Below are 14551 nucleotides of genomic sequence, written 5' to 3'. Positions count from 1 at the left end.
CTAAAACGATCGCCTGGTCGAACGACCGCAGTTTTACCGTATATATATATAAGGATAATTGCAATATAAAGGATAATTGCTAATGTTTCAGTGTTATTTACATTTGGTTCTCACAAGGTGGAATATAATCTTACACTGAAACCAACATTTTTTCTTTTTATTAAATGCCTAAAAAACATGTCAAATGAAAACTAATTGACATTATGTAATACAGTAAAACTGCGGTCGTTCAAACAAGCGGTCGTTCGAGAACCGGCGTTCCCTCGAGGTCGGAGCTTGGTCCCGTACTTTTTTCCTTCTATTTTCATATAAAATATACCTACGCTGCATCGAAACCTAATTATGTCGAAGAGTCAAGCAATATTCTCAGTCCCAAGTACACAATTCATGCACAAAACCTGATGGCTCCCTCGAGGTCATAAGTTCACACTTTTTCCCGAACGCGTGTTCCTAAATAAACCAACAATTGCTAGGTATCAAAATTTTCGCAAGTTGCGATGACATTTGAAAGGCGATTGATAAGGTGTGAAAAACCGTTTAACACTGTTGACGCGTGACCGACATTAGTTGATATGGGCATTTTAGAAGATAATTATGAGAAGTAAATGACGAGAAGTTAATTGTGAGATATGTAAATGAGTAATAAAATATGAATAAACACTACCATATCGATCCAACATCGGAATCTCTGAAAAGAATTCCTTTTTGTCACTTTGCTTTGCAATATGGCCATTTTGTAAAAAAAATAATCATTTTATTAATATTTCTTTTACATTTTATGTTTAGTAAACATATAGTAAACGACAGCCTTCATACTTCATACTTGAAATTCACTGAAATATATTTCATAACAGACTGGAGAATTGAAAATCGGGTCGTTCGAAACATCGGTTCCCTCGAGGTTAAGGCTCGGCCCCCTGCGACCTCGAGCGATCGCAGTTTTACTGTATTTTTAAAAGTGCGCCAAATTGTATGCGGACGCAATTTCATTTCTGAAATGACATCGTTGAAATTGTGTTCCAGCCCTGTGCGAAGTGACGGTTCATTTGGAATTGAGAGCAGGCTAAAATTTCAGAACAGTAAAAAATATCAAATGTTATTTCACTGATAAATCCCGATATGTCACCGGTAGTTTTACACTGGAGGAATATAATAAAGCCATTTAACAATACAAACAAGACTATGTTCTATTGAATGTACAATAGTAGTAATATGCAAATAGTTACATGTATTGTATCACAAAAAGTACATCCAGACCAGTTCATCATTACAAGTACCATCAGTTAAAAATGGTTCTGAGTTTAAAGAGCATAATTTCCATTTTATTGTTACTTTAAACATTATATATTCAACAACAATTGTGAAGAAAGGAGTTATCAGTATATAAGATTATATTATCTGGCAGTGGGTGATAATGTTAAGTGATGGTTGAAAATATTGTCCCGGAGTTTTTACTATATGTTGAATATATGTCAATAGGTATAATCATTTTAATAATCTCAAACTGTGCACACAAAATTCTGTTAGCAATAAAAAATGCAAACAAGACAAGTATTTTTACCTGTTATTGAACAAATTGTTATACATGTATGTTGGCAGAACTCAGTCCTCCTCGGCAATGTAAAGAATGGCAACGGCTGGCTGGCACTCTGTAAAATGGTGATTATAACATTCTGTCCAATTAAAACTGACCCATTCTAAACAACAAAATAAATAAACAAGAAACGCCGCAATGCGACGAACCAGGTTTTCAATGATTGACAGAAGAACTTATCGTGTGTCTATTTTTTTTTTTTTAGTAACATTGACCTTGACCCTAGGGACCCCAAATGCAATCCCATGAAATGTATCCATATACTCTTCCTGTATAAGTTGGGTCAAGATATGGCAACCCTAACTAAACCAAACACAATTCCATGAAAGGTATCCCTAAATTCTTCCTATAGACCAAGTCTGGTCAAGATATGTCAACCCTTACTTAAATTATTCAGTTTCATAGGTGAGTTTGACACCGCCCAACCCAAGCTTGGTCAAGATATGTGAACCCTGACTAAAGTTATTCAGTTTCAATTCTTCTATTTTAAGTAACAGTGATCTTGACATTGACCCTAGAAGCCCTATACGCAATTCCATAAAAGGTCTCCATAAACCTTCCTATATACCAAGTCTGGTCAAGACATGTCAACCCTTACTAATGTTATTCAGTTCCAACCGTTCTTCTATTTTTAGTAACAGTTACCTTGACCTTGACTCTAGGGACCCAAACGCAATTACATGAAAGATCTTCATAAACTCTTCCTATATAGCAAGTTGGGTCAAGATATGTCAACCCTGATTAAAGTTATTCAGTTTCAACATTTTTTTTATTTTTAGTAAGAGTGGCTTTGACCCTGACTCTAGGGACCCCAAACGCAATCCCATGAAATGTCTCTAAAAACTCTTCCTTTCTACACAGTTGGGTCAAGATATGTCGACCCTAAATAAAGTTATCCAGTTTCAACCATTTTTCTGTTTTTAGTAACATTGACCTTCATCTTGACCCTAGGGACCCCAAACACAATTCCATGAAGGGTCTCAATAAATACTTCCTTTATACCAAGTTGGATCAAAATATATCAACCCTAACTAAAGTTATTCAGTTTCATAGGCGAGTGTGACGCCGTCCGGCCGCCCGCCTGAGCAACGAGGTTCGTCATTCTAATAACCAGGTTTCACAATGTGAAAACCTGGTGAATGAGCTGCGCCATGTGGAAATGTGTCATGGGAAGAAAACATCATTCCATGTCATGATGTCATAATGATGAACAGAAGACATTACTAACTATGCAGTAAAAGTTCTAACTATAACGGTAAAAATATATCGTTTTTTTTGTGAAAATGAATAATATATATATAGTGATATATGTTATGGCATGTTTCTAATGTTAGTGTAGTACACACATAATTATGTATAAACAATAAACATGAATTTATTGTTCATAAAGTCTGCAGACAACATATGGAAAACAAGAAGCCAATGCGGCAACGCCGCATTAAAGACGGATTTTTTATTTGACGAAGCAATTTTGCAAACCTAGGATTTGAGCTAGTGACCAAGTATTTTTAACCAAAAAGACCCATATTTATACTTATCGGAGAAACTTTTCCATTTATTTGAGGAAAAATGAACATTTTATAAATACATCAGCTTTTCCAAGTTTGATAACCATTGAATAAAAACTCTTGTTTTAATTACATCAAATGAAAATTTTAAAGCAGAATTGTTAACGCCAGCCCGCACGACTAGTTTTCTCCATTCTATAACCCGAATTTTTTCGATGAAAAGTCCAGCTAAAAATGAGGAGTTGTGTACACACTAATTCTTCCTTATAGATATACTGTATTACTCTGAGTCGGGAAACACAATCCATAATTCTAGTAAATCTCTAGAATCTAGAATTCCCTTACTTTTCTCACGGTACAAAAATAAATGAGGAGGTGCAAACAAGCAGGGTCATCAAACTTTTGCTATTTCAAACTGTACCGCAACAGCAATTTTAAGACAGTGATACTCATAGATGGATTAGGCCCTCAGACAGCTACATTTTCTGAGAAATGAAGATCAGACTAAATTCTCTAGAGATAATCTATAGATATACATGAAATAAAGAACAGTTTACAGTGTTGTTTGTATTAAACTTGTTCTCATCACTCATTTGGTCCATTCACACCATTTGAAATGTGATTTTGAGAGCTTTAGGATAGAAAAACTTGGAATTTTCACTAAAAATATGCAAAAGTTATGAAAATTAAACTATTTTTAGTTTAAATTGTACAATTGTAACAATCATTATTTTCAAAATGGTGATATAATAAAAACAAATATACGTAATAAAACACTGTTAACTATATCATCTGTATCCCCCCCCCCGTTCTTACATACTTAATCTGCTCTTACTCAAGTAAAGAATGAAAGGTCAACAAGGTCTCTTATAAACCATGAGAATTATGTTTACTTATCTGATTTTAAATCACCAAAAGGATTTCTACACATAATGGTTCCTTAATTTGTATCTAGTCTCCAAAGATGTCACAGTTGTGATTTCATTGAAAGACTCGAGGCACTTTTTTAATAAATGACGGAAAGCTTAAATGCAGGAAGTCTAGCGGAGTATACCAGCCTGGAAATAAATACGCAAAAGCTCACCGTGCTGCTGAGGAGTCAGATATTATTCCCAGCCCCAGTTCAGCTGGAGATGTAAATCCATATGGCTGGAAAATCGGCCCAGTTTACCCGAGCTACGCACTCTGCAATATCTGCAATAGGAGGGTGTAAATCTTGGAAAACGCATTTATAATCAATTTAGAACATTCTTATCCGTCATAAGTAGTGACTATTTTTATGTGGCTTATAGAACATCTGAACTTAAGTTTTATGAAGGAGTCAAGGTTTGGTCTGGGATCTTAAGCTGGATTTTGATGCTAAATTTGTGAGTTTCGCTCATATCAAGTATAAACTTAAAGCGAGTACATAGATGTCTTGAAGCCCAGATTCATCACTTACCAAAAGTTCGTAGGGCTACAATTGAGAGCTTAGCCGTAAACTGCATGGACTTTCCCCATGAGCCTTTTGTCTGTGAGGGGAATGGTGGCTTAGGTGACTGGTGGTACCGCTCTGCATTTCTTATCCACACACATCACGGTGTATCTAAAAGTGACAGAGAATGGCCATGCACTTATGTAAGCTATGCTGGAAATACGCCTCTCTACACAGGCAGTTTTGAGCGCATTAGATGACATTTCCACACATAAATTGTAAGGCCTCCAATACAGCAGTACTGACAACAATGCTGATACATGTGTATCTGTCATGGAGCTGTGGTGGTTCTGTGGTGTCAAAACCACTGCAACTGGGCAATTCACTAGAAAAATATTTTCCAAAAAAAGAAACAACTATTACTGGGCAGCCTTTGTCACCCAGTGTACACCCTGAGCATCTAGTTACTTTACAGTAGCCTCACAAAGATCTAAAATTAACAAGAAGTGTATCAGAAAGATGTCATATACTGAACAAAGTGTAAACTTGAGGCGGGCTTTGAGCAAATATTTTCAAGGGCAGAAATCTTGCAGAAGTTTGTAAAAGAATATGCCAAGCTCTAGCTTGATGTTTTAGGCCCAATTTCAAAGTGTTACTTAGTAACGTGGCGGCGTAAACTTAATCAAACATCAATAAAGTAACACAGGAAAAAAAGAAATGGCTTTAAACTCTCTCACACTCATGGCAAAATGTCTGATGACTGTCCTGTACGCCAACCAGGACGGAGAAATATGTGAAATTGCATGCACACACTCATACACCTTTACAGCCCAACAGTCATTGAGTTATGGTCTCACACTTAATCTCTTACACAAACTAACACTTACACAATCAATCACTCAATCAATCACTCAGTCAATTTATCAATCAATGCACACCAACCTGGAAAGCTTAATGACATCATTTGGAAGATATGAATCTTGCAGTCCGGTTAACGGTTGCTGACAGCACTTTAATGACCCAAACAGCAACTGCAATTAGAAAAAAAAACACATGTTGTTTACAGTCCAATATGAAGATGATTGCATTAAATTTTAAAACAAAGCCTAGTATTAAGTAAAATAAACCATTCAGTCTCTTGACTGGGGTAACATATTTAAATCCCCAAATGGGTGATCAGCGAATCACAAATTGCATTGCATGTCCGAGGTGGGGGGGGGGGGGAATATATCTTGACCCAGCTTACAATAGCCGCCGTGCGTTTTCGTTCACAAAGCTGTCACACACAGTTCATTCTTAATTTGCATGCTGTGTACTGAAAATATTCAGCTTCCCATGACACTCATATCAAACCTATACATGAATTAAAACAAATTAACAAATAACTACCTTTTTTGATCATGATGATTGTGGTGGTGGTGGTGATGATAATGATGATGGTGGTGGTGATTATGATGATGGTAGTGGTGATGGTAATGATGATGATTGTGGTAGTGGTGATTATAATGGTGGTGGTGGTGGTGATCATGATGATTGTGGTGGTGGTGGTGATTATGATGATTGTTGTGGTGCTGGTGTTGGTGGTGATTATGATGGTGGTGATGTTGGTGGTGATAATGATGATCGTGGTGGTGGTGGTGATTATGATGATTGTGGTGGTGGTGATTATTGTGGTTGTGGTGGTGATTGTGGTGATTATGATGATTGTAGTGGTGGTGATTATAATGATGGTGGTGGTGGTGGTGGTGATTGTGGTGGTGGTAGTGGTGGTTGATTGTGGTGTTGGTGATCATGATGATTGTGGTGGTGGTGACAACAATAACATCAACAACATGTTGATGATGATGGTGATGATGATGATGATGATGACAACAACAGCAATGTGATGATGATTATCATGATCATGATAATGATGAGTCAAACTCAGTTTTCTGTTACTATTTCCCCAAAGGTACAGGGATCCCATTAATGTTTGATTTAAACTCGGGTTGACCTCTCTGCTGGAAAATCTCTTCAAAATATTGAATCTTCTGACAGTTGCTAGTATTGTGGAACTTTGAATAGTGAGATAATTTTTGTGCAGTTTTGTTTAATTAAATGGATTGATTAAAAGGTAGCTGTTTTTTTTAAAATGATTGCTTGGAATTATCCTGCTTGAATGTGATTATTGTCGCTTAAATTAGTACTTAATTATTCATGAATATTTAAGGAATGCAAGGGGTCAGATTTCAGATTGCCCATTATTTCTGGAGCAGTAAATACATATTTGAGCATTCATCCATGTTATTTGGGTAAATATTGGCAGAAAATAGGGTCAAAGCTGAAATCTATCCTGCCAATTCATAATAAAGTGGTGAACTGGAGTGATTTTACATAATAACAAGAAGGACAATTTCGTTGTGGGACATGACCTAGAAGTGAAAACCAGATTGTGAAATAACTCGGCTTATATTCAGTGCACAGTAATGAAATCTCACACAAACGTTCCTGAGGGTTTCCCTTCCCTAAATTTGCCACGAATTGGACGTGGAAAATGGGTGGCAGTTGGTGGAGTATTGGAACGGGTGGCACTTGGTGTAAAATGATGAAAAACAGAAGAAAATGGGATTTTTATCTAATTTTTCACCCCAACGTGGCAGTTGGTGGAGTATTGGAACGTTTTCCACCAAATGCCATGTGGCAATATTTTTCACCAAATGCCACCCCAACGTGGCAGTTGGTGGAGTATTGGAACGTTTTCAACCAAATGCCACGTGGCAATTAGTGGCCAATTATTCACCAAATGCCACACCAACGTGGCAGTTGGTGGAGTATTGAAACGTTTTCCACCAATTTTCCATCAAATGCCACGTTCAGTTTCTTTGATCTTTTTCACCAAATGCCACGACAACGTGCCACTTGGTGTAAATTACGTGGCACTTGGTGGAAATAAAATCATGGGATTATTAAGTACGCATACAACAACCTAAGAAAAAAAATCTTTACAATCATTTAGTTTCATATGTACACACAATTACAAAGGATCAATGATGATGGTGAAGAGCTGTCTGCATTTCTACATTTTGAGAAATCCTGAAAATAGTTTTAGTATAATTAAATTTGGAGGTTTTATTTTAGCTATCAATATTCAAAATGTATTTGTAAAATTACTACTCTAAATATGTTTCTTCAGCCTAGCCAAATTAATACCAAGTATTACAATAAAATGATATATGGTAACAAAATATTAGAATCCACCTCATACATTGAATCATTGCAAATATGTTTTACAAGAGCACTCCTCTGTTGTATTAGCTATGCCAATACTAATTTTTCCCCCTAATATTAATAAAAAAGTTAATTTAACTTCCGGTTTTGGTATTTTGAATATTGAAATGTCAATAACCTGTTTCTTTTCTTAAGTGATGCACATCCAGTTGTTGTTTTCTGCAAGTTTGGCTGTACTTCTTCTGCTATAGAAGTCCTCTATTCATATTTCTTTCTGAAAAAGGGAACATTTAAGTAAATCTGTTCAATAAAACAGGGTTTACCTCACAGACGAATGTTATTTGTTCTACAATTTGTTCTACAAATGTCTTTGGAAACATGTATACACCAAGATTCACTTGAATATCTTTATTTTTTTAAAATCATGCAACCAACAACATCAATAACAGTCCAAGGCTTTGTCAATACCTCAACTGTTTTTCTTAAACACACACACACACACACACACACACACACACACACACACACACACACACACTTTAAAACATATACATCATTTAAAGTAATTGTAATATTCAAATATTTACAAAAAGGTCTTAGAATCTTGTCCAGGTACATTGCCATCTTTATGGGGGTTTTGTCTGAAAAAATGTGTATTATAACATTTCTTTATACATCTTCAACTTCATTGTACAAATTGAATGATACTTTTTAAACTTAGTACATTCCTACAATGAGTATTTGTCAATTCTGTTGGAAAAACGTGAAACATACTTGGCAGTACATGCATAAAGCTTATAAATCTCTTAGTCAAACTTTAAACAAAGACAAAGAGCCTAATATGTGTAAAATAAAAACAAAATATATGATAAGTCCTGATCTTATTAAAATTTTGTTTGTTAATATGATAAAAAACAGCTGCCTTTTAATCAATCCATTTAATTAAACAAAACTGCACAAAAATTATCTCACTATTCAAAGTTCCACAATACTAGCAACTGTCAGAAGATTCAATATTTTGAAGAGATTTTCCAGCAGAGAGGTCAACCCGAGTTTAAATCAAACATTAATGGGATCCCTGTACCTTTGGGGAAATAGCAACAGAGCACATGTTCACAGAAAACTGAGTTTGACTCATCATTATCATGATCATGATAATCATCATCACATTGCTGTTGTTGTCATCATCATCATCACCATCATCATCAACATGTTGTTGATGTTATTGTTGTCACCACCACCACAATCATCATGATCACCAACACCACAATCACCACCACCACCACCACCATCATCATCATAATCACCACCACTACAATCATCATAATCACCACAATCACCACCACAACCACAATAATCACCACCACCACAATCATCATAATCACCACCACCACCACCACCATCATCATTATCACCACCACCAACATCACCACCATCATAATCACCACCACCACCACCAGCACAACAATCATCATAATCACCACCACCACCATAATCATCATGATCACCATCACCACCACCACCACCACCACCACCACCACCACCATTATAATCACCACTACCACAATCATCATCATTACCATCACCACCACCATCATCATAATCACAACCACCATTATCATAATCATCACCACCACCACAATCATCATGATCACCACCACCACCACCACCACCAAATTTCATGGCAGTTGGTGAAATTCTTGATATTCCACTAAGTGCCACCCATTTTCCACCAAGTGCCACCCATTTTCCACCAAATGCCACCCAAATCCATGGCATTTGGTGGAAGTTGTGGCAAATTTCGGGAAGGGATAGGCATCTAGTTTCTAAAAGGATTTTATTAAGGTTTGTGTAATTTAAATTTTAAAATTTTGACATTTAATTATTATTTATTTTAATATTTGCCTGACCCTGACTTAATGCTTAAATTCTTTGTCTTTGGACTGTTGTCTGCAACTTCAAAACCTGACTATAGGGAACAGGACACATGTTTCTGATATTTTTAACCCAGTTTGACTGCAATATAAGTTGTATTTATCAATAATTTAGGTAAAAAAATACATTATTTCCATTTAAGAAAAAGGTAGTTATTTGTTAATTTGTTTTAATTCATGTATAGGTTTGTTAAAGAGTGTCATGGGAAGCTGAATATTTTCAGTACACAGCATGCAAATTAAGAATGAACTGTGTGTGACAGCTTTGTGAACGAAAACGCACGGCGGCTATTGTAAGCTGGGTCAAGATATATTCCCCCCCCCCACCTCGGACATGCAATGCAATTTGTGATTCGCTGATCACCCATTTGGGGATTTAAATATGTTACCCCAGTCAAGAGACTGAATGGTTTATTTTACTTAATACTAGGCTTTGTTTTGAAATTTAATGCAATCATCTTCATATTGGACTGTAAACAACATGTGTGTTTTTTCTAATTGCAGTTGCTGTTTGGGTCATTAAAGTGCTGTCAGCAACCGTTTACCGGACTGCAAGATTCATATCTTCCAAAGGATGTCATTAAGCTTTCCAGGTTGGTGTGCATTGATTGATAAATTGACTGAGTGATTGATTGAGTGATTGATTGTGTAAGTGTTAGTTTGTGTAAGAGATTAAGTGTGAGACCATAACTCAATGACTGTTGGGCTGTAAAGGTGTATGAGTGTGTGCATGCAATTTCACATATTCCTCCGTCCTGGTTAGCGTACAGGACAGTCATCAGACATTTTGCCATGAATGTGAGAGAGTTTTAAACCATTTCTTTTTTTCCTGTGTTACTTTATTGATGTTTGATTAAGTTTACGCCGCCACGTTACTAAGTAACACTTTGAAATTGGGCCTAAAACATCAAGCTAGAGCTTGGCATATTTTTTTACAAACTTCTGCAAGATTTCTGCCCTTGAAAATATTTGCTCAAAGCCCGCCTCAAGTTTACACTTTGTTCAGTATATGACAACTATATGATACACTTCTTGTTAATTTTAGATCTTTATGAGGCTACTGTCAAGTAACTAGATGCTCAGGGTGTACACTGGGTGACAAAGGCTGCCCAGTAATAGTTGTTTCTTTTTTTGGAAAATATTTTTCTAGTGAATTGCCCAGTTGCAGTGGTTTTGACACCACAGAACCACCACAGCTCCATGACAGATACACATGTATCAGCATTGTTGTCAGTACTGCTGTATTGGAGGCCTTACAATTTATGTGTGGAAATGTCATCTAATGCGCTCAAAACTGCCTGTGTAGAGAGGAGTATTTCCAGCATAGCTTACATAAGTGCATGGCCATTCTCTGTCACTTTTAGATACACCGTGATGTGTGTGGATAAGAAATGCAGAGCGGTACCACCAGTCACCTAAGCCACCATTCCCCGCACAGACAAAAGGCTCATGGGGAAAGTCCATGCAGTTTACGGCTAAGCTCTTAGTTGTAGCCCTACGATTTTTTGGTAAGTGATGAATCTGGGCTTCAAGATATTTATGTACTCGCTTTAAGTTTATACTTGATTTGCGCGAAACTCACAAATTTAGCATCAAAATCAAGCATCAGATCGAACATTGACTCCTTCATAAAACTTAAGTTCAGATGTTCTATAAGCCAAATAAAAATAGTCACTACTTATGACGGATAAGAATGTTCTAAAATTGATTATAAATGCGTTTTCCAAGATTTACACCCTCCTATTGCAGATATTTCCGAGTGCGTAGCTCGGGTAAACCGGGCCGATTTTCCAGCCATATGGATTTACATCTCCAGCTGAACTGGAGCTGGGAATAATATCTGACTCCTCAGCAGCACGGTGAGCTTTTGCGTATTTATTTCCAGGCTGGTATACTCCGCTAGACTTCCTGCATTTAAGCTTTCCGTCATTTATTAAAAAGTGCCTCGAGTCTTTCAATGAAATCACAACTGTGACATCTTTGGAGACTAGATACAAATTAAGGAACCATTATGTGTAGAAATCATTTGGGTGATTTAAAATCAGATAAGTAAACATAATTCTCATGGTTTATAAGAAACCTTGTTGACCTTTCATTCTTTACTTGAGTAAGAGCAGATTAAGTATGTAAGAACGGGGGCGGGGATACAGATGATATAGTTAACAGTGTTTTATTACGTATATTTGTTTTTATTATATCACCATTTTGAAAATAATGATTGTTACAATTGCACAATTTAAGCTAAAAATTGTTTATTTTTCATAACTTTTGCATTTTTTTAGTGAAAATTCCAAGTTTTTCTATTATAAAGCTCTCAAAATCACATTTCAAATGGTGTGAATGGACCAAATGAGGGATGAGAACAAGCATAATACAAACAACACTGTAAACTGTTCTTTATTTCATGTATATCTATAGATTATCTCTAGAGAATTTAGTCTGATCTTCATTTCAAATGTAGCTGTCTGAGGGCCTAATCCATCAATGAGTATCACTGTCTTAAAATTGCTGTTGCGGTACAGTTTTAAATAGCAAAAGTTTTATGACCCTGCTTGTTTGCAACTCCTCATTCATTTTTGTACCGTGAGAAAAGTAAGGGAATTCTAGATTCTAGAGATTAACTAAAATTATGGATTGTGTTTCCCGACTCAGAGTAACACAGTATATTTATAAGGAAGAATTAGTGTGTACACAACTCCTCATTTTTAGCTGGATTTTTCATCGAAAAATTTCGGGTTATAGAATGGAGAAAACCAGTCGGGCGTGCGGGCGATAACAATTCTGCGTTAAAGTTTGCATTTTATGTAATTAAACCAGAGTTTTTATTCAATGGTTATCAAACTTGGTCAGACTATTTGTCGGCATGTTAACTTGAACATATATGATTATGGGTCATCTCGGGTCAAAACTAGGTCACTAGGTCAAATATTAAAAGAAATATTTGACGGTAATAAATTCAACAATTTTTATCAAATCTTCATGAAACATAGTCAGAATGCTTGTCTGCATTATATTTTGCATATTTTTAATATGGGTCAACCCGGGTCAAAATCTAGGTCACTAGGTCAAATCTTAGGAAAAATATTTTCACATCATAAATTCAACATTTTTTTCATATCTTGATGAAACTAGGTCAGAATATTTGCCTGCATAATATCTTTTTTAATTTTTTATATCGGTCATCCCGGGTCAAATTGAAGATCACTAGATCAAATCTTATGAAAATCTTTCCACGATATAAATTAAACAATTTTTGTAAAATCATTATGATACTTGGTCAGAATATTTGTCTGCATAATATCTTGAAAGTTCTTTAATATGGGTCATCCCATCTAGGTCAAAAGGTCAAATCTTAATAGAAAGAATTCTACGGTTATAAAAAAAACATTAATTTTTGTCAAATCTTTATGAAAATTTGTAAGAATATTTTTTACATATTGTCTTAAACATTTGTGAATTTGGGTCACCTCAGATCAAAAACTAGGTCAAATCTTAGGAAATATTTTCCCAATGTCATACAATTTTTTTAAGCTTACCAAACCTATCAATATCAGTCAGCAACTAAATTTAATTGCTATTTTATAAACACACATCTCAATCATGAACTTCATATCTACCCATATTTTTCAAAAATTTAAATTTTAATTAACTTCATGAAATTGTGTTTGGGGTCCCTAGGGTCAAGATCAAGGTCAATGTTACTAAAAACAGAAAAATGGTTGAAACTGGATAACTTTATTTAGGGTCGACATATCTTGACCCAACTGGGTAGAAATCAAGAGTTTTTAGAGACATTTCATTTCCTGAAAACTTTTATAACATCAATAAATCAGGTTGTTAAAAAGTATAAGACACAGTATAGCTTAACCGCATAAAAACACGTATTGTACGCATTTGCTTTGCAACGTAGAGCGTTCGTATTTGACGTTTTTAAGCCAATCTGTGGGCCCCATAAAAACAACAAAAAATGCCACACGTAGCTGAAAAGGTGCTACAGTATGTTATGGTAAGTGTTAAATTAGGGAAATTAAATTATTTTTCATTTATTTATAAGTTGCCTTATTACAGTTAAAACAAAGAGAGGGAAATAGAATCCTATCCTTAATATTGCAATATTGTACAATAAGTGTAAGTCAACTGTAATTTATTATTACACTTAAATAAAACATCGAACTTTTCAAAATGACTATTATTCATAGAACACAGTTGAATAGTTCTAGACACTCTATATTCTAGTTTCTATCCGCATATAATGTTCAATATGTATGCAAAAAGCTATAAAAACAAGCTCAGTAGCAAAACGTTTAAACATAAACCCGGTTTATGGCACTGGGCAAACGCCAAAGACATATAACATAAAATCACAAACAAACAACATGGAAGAACAGCACACAGCTCCACAAACAGCACAGTGCATACATACTATATATAAAAAACTAGGTATGTTTATCAAGGATTGTTAGGTACCGCCTTGGAACGGTAAGTAAATTTACTGGGGGCCTTAACCAGTTTAAGTGAACAGACCTCACTCTTATCCCAACAATCATATAAAAGAAAAAAAAACCGCAAAAGGTAAATCTTATCAAAGTATTCATTTTTGAATGGGTGAATAAGTCCGAACAATTGAGAGTCCTTTTATTTTCTCGATGCCACCAAAACAATATCAACTATTAGTCTAAAGCCTCTATTATACTATAACTGACAAGTTGGATACCTTTTGTTCTATTATTAACCTAACCTCACATGAGCTTACTAATATATTACACCTACATACTGACCTAGCTATTTAGCTGTAGTAAAAAGCTATTTTACAGAATCATCTGAAGGGGTGGACTTTAAATAACTGGTCAACCTTTCTCTGGTTTCTACAATTTACCAACAACTTAATAGACCC

This window comes from Mya arenaria, chromosome 16 (genome assembly GCF_026914265.1).
Source record: "Mya arenaria isolate MELC-2E11 chromosome 16, ASM2691426v1".
Taxonomy (NCBI): Eukaryota; Metazoa; Mollusca; class Bivalvia; order Myida; family Myidae; genus Mya; species Mya arenaria.
Note: the sequence above shows the minus strand (reverse complement) of the source record.